This window comes from Aegilops tauschii, chromosome 5, assembly GCF_002575655.3.
Source record: "Aegilops tauschii subsp. strangulata cultivar AL8/78 chromosome 5, Aet v6.0, whole genome shotgun sequence".
Lineage (NCBI taxonomy): Eukaryota > Viridiplantae > Streptophyta > Magnoliopsida > Poales > Poaceae > Aegilops > Aegilops tauschii.
In genome coordinates, this window is record NC_053039.3 from 19,572,501 (window position 1) to 19,576,191 (window position 3,691).

Sequence of the window (3,691 nt, forward strand, 5' to 3'; positions counted from 1 at the left end):
AGTCGACGGGTTCTGAATCCAGGGATGCGCAAGGAAGCTGACGAGCGGCAGGCCCGCACGGGCCGCACCGCTGGCCGACCCTGATCTTCTGTGAAGGGTTCGAGTTGGAGCATGCCTGTCAGGACCCGAAAGATGGTGAATTATGCCTAAGCGGGGCGAAGCCAGAGGAAACTCTGGTGGAGGCTCGAAGCGATACAGATGTGCAAATCGTTCATCTGACTTGGGTATAGGGGCGAAAGACTAATCGCACCATCTAGTAGCTGGTTCCCTCCGTAGTTTCCCTCAGGATAGCTGGAGCCCATTACGAGTTCTATCAGGTAAAGCCAATGATTAGAGGCATTGGGGATGCAACGTCCTCGACATATTCTCAAACTTTAAATAGGTAGGCTGGCGCGGCTGCTTCGGTGAGCCGTGCCACGGAATCGGGTGCTCCAAGTGGGCCATTTTTGTTAAGCAGAACTGGCGATGCGGGATGAACAGGAAGCCGGGTTATGGTGCCCAACTGCGCGCTAACCTAGAACCCACAAACGGTGTTGGTTGATTAAGACAGCAGGGCGGTGGTCATGGAAGTCGAAATCCGCTAAGGAGTGTGTAACAACTAACCTGCCGAATCAACTAGCCCCGAAAATGGATGGCGCTGAAGCGCGCGACCCACACCCGACCATTTGGGCGAGCGCCATGCCCCGATGAGTAGGAGGGCGCGGCGGCCGCTGCAAAACACGGGGCGCAAGCCCGGGCAGAGCGGCCGTCGGTGCAGATCTTGGTGGTAGTAGCAAATATTCAAATAAGAACTTTGAAGGCCGAAGAGGAGAAAGGTTCCATGTGAATGGCACTTGCACATGGGTAAGACGATCCTAAGGGACGGGGTAACCCCGCCAGATAGCGCGATCACGCACATCCCCCGAAAGGGAACCGGGTTAAGATTTCCTGAGCCGGGATGTGGCGGTTGACAGCGACGTTAGGAAGGCCGGAGACGCCGACGGGGGCCTCGGGAAGAGTTATCTTTTCTTCTTAACGGTCTGCTATCCCTGGAAACGGTTCAGCCGGAGGTAGGGTCCAGTGGCCGTAAGAGCACCGCACGTCGTGCGGTGTCCGGTGCGCCCCCGGCGGCCCATAAAAATCCGGAGGACCAAGTACCGTTCACGCCCAGTCGTACTCATAACCGCATCAGGTCTCCAAGGTGAATAGCCTCTGGCCAATGGAACAATGTAGGCAAGGGAAGTCAGCAAAACGGATCCGTAACTTCGGGAAAAGGATTGGCTTTGAGGACTGGGCTCGGGGGTCCCGGCCCCAAACACTCAAAACTATATGTGCCAAGTGACCAAGATACTTGACCGATTCATGCGGATGCCTTCGTCATAGGCTACACGGCTAAGTCATGGTAAAGACAAATGGTAAAGTCCCTTATATGACATACACAATCAATCGATAAGGCCAGTCGCGAGCACAGTCAAAACTATTTGTGCAGAGTGACCAAGATACTTGGCCGATTCATACATGTGATGTCATCACAAAGAACGTATTAAAGGAGACACGTGCAAGTGTCGTGGATGGAACTGGACGCGCACCATGGAAAACTAGGCAAAACCACGTACACGGACTCTTACACGGACCCGTGAACGGGGTATACGGGGACACGGGAAAAAAGCGGCCCACGCTCGTCGTGGACAAAACGGGACTCGCGCCATGGAAAACTGGGCAAAACCATGTACGAGGCACACACACGTACACGGACAGTTACAAGGACCCATGAACGGGCGATACATGGACACGGGAAAAAAGTGGCCGACGCCCGTCGTGGACGGAACCGGACGCGCGCCATGGAAAACTGGGCAAAACCATGTACGAGGCACACACACATACACGGACCCGTGAACGGGCTGTACGTGGACACGGGAAAAAGGGGACGACACCCGTCGTGGACGGAACGAGACTTGCGCCATGGAAAACCTGGGAAAGACACGTACGAGGCACACACACGTACACGGACCATTACACGGACCCGTGAACAGGCGGTACGTGGACACGGGAAAAAAGTGGCGGACGCCCATCGTGGAGGGAACCGGACGCGCGCCATGGAAAACTAGGCAAAACCACGTACGAGGCAGACACATGTACACGGACCCGTGAACGGGTTGTACGTGGACACGGGAAAAAAGCGGCCGACGCCCGTCGTGGACAGAACGGGACGCGCGCCATGGAAAACTGGGCAAAACCATGTACGAGGCACACACACACGTACACGGACCGTTATACGGACCCGTGAACGGCCGGTACGTGCACACGGGGGAAAAGTGGCCGACGCCCGTCGTGGACGGAACCGGACGCGCGCCATGGAAAACTGGGCAAAACCACGTACGAGGCACACACACGTACACGGACCCTTACACGGACCCGTGAACGGGCTGTACGTGGACACGGGGAAAAAGGGGCCGACACCCGTCATGGACGGAACGGGACGTGCGCCATGGAAAACTGGGCAAAAGCACATACGAGGCACACACACGTACACGGACCTTTACCCGGACCCTTGAACGGGCTGTACGTGGACACGGGAAAAAAGGGGCCGACGCCCGTCGTGGATGGAACCAGACGCATGCCATGGAAAACATGGCAAAACCACGTACGAGGCACATGCATGTACGCGGACACGTGAACGGGTACGAGAGGTCGGGCAAAAAAAAGGCCCATATGCCATGGAAACCGGGTCAAAACTAGCTAATGATGGTCAAGAATTGGTGCCATGGCAGCTAAAACATGTCTCATGGCAGAAAAACGCTGCCACGGCAGCGTTTCAAAATAGTGTACTCCTCCTTCACAAACTGAAGGGCAGGGGTCCCAATGGGGGCTAAAACCCTCGGGTATAGTAGGGAGGAGGGGTCCTTCCTGGTGGGCGTACGGAACACGGGTGGTTTTTCGTAGGAAAAACACCCGTTTTCTCGTATGCCCATCCTTTCCCAATGGTGCCTCGGATGTCCCGTTGTTATGCCATCACAAAGGTGCTGGCCCGGTCCCATGTACGTCTCGTGAGAAATCCTGACCCTACAACCGAACGTGGCTCGGGAAACGGGAAAGTACCCCATTACGTACACGATTCGACCGACGGTAAATAGTCGCAACGGTGTCCCTTGAATGTCACCTCCGGAAAACCGTTTCCCCCCGGGGGCAACGTCATCGCTGTCCCGGTCCCCTGTACGTCTCAGGTGAAATTCCGACCCAACAGCCGAATGCGGCTCGGGAAACAGGAAAGTAGCCCGTTTCGTGCACGATAAGACCGTCGGACAACGTTGCACCGGCGTCCCGATTAAGTTGCCTTCGGAAAATCGTTGCATCCGTAACTTTATTGCTGCGGGTGTGACAAACGCATGATTTGGCCTTGCAGGACGCCTTCATGAAAGTGATCCTCCCATGCTCTGCGCGGGCGGAGGCTTGGTTGGTTTGACCGCTTGTTGGCTACTAAGCGCATGAGAAGCTTTGCACCCGTGTCTCCCGATAGATCCCTCGTTGTACTACGGCCGACTACCGGCGCCGTGTCCCGCCCCTTGTGTGGCTTCGAATCGCTGGATTAACAGTGCTTGCGTGCTAGTACCCGACCTACGGGAAGTGGTGCTTCGGATAATTGTTGTCTCGCGGCGGACGCCCTTTGGGTGTGCCGCTGCGGCCAAATAGTGCTTGGGGCGTTTCCTCGTGG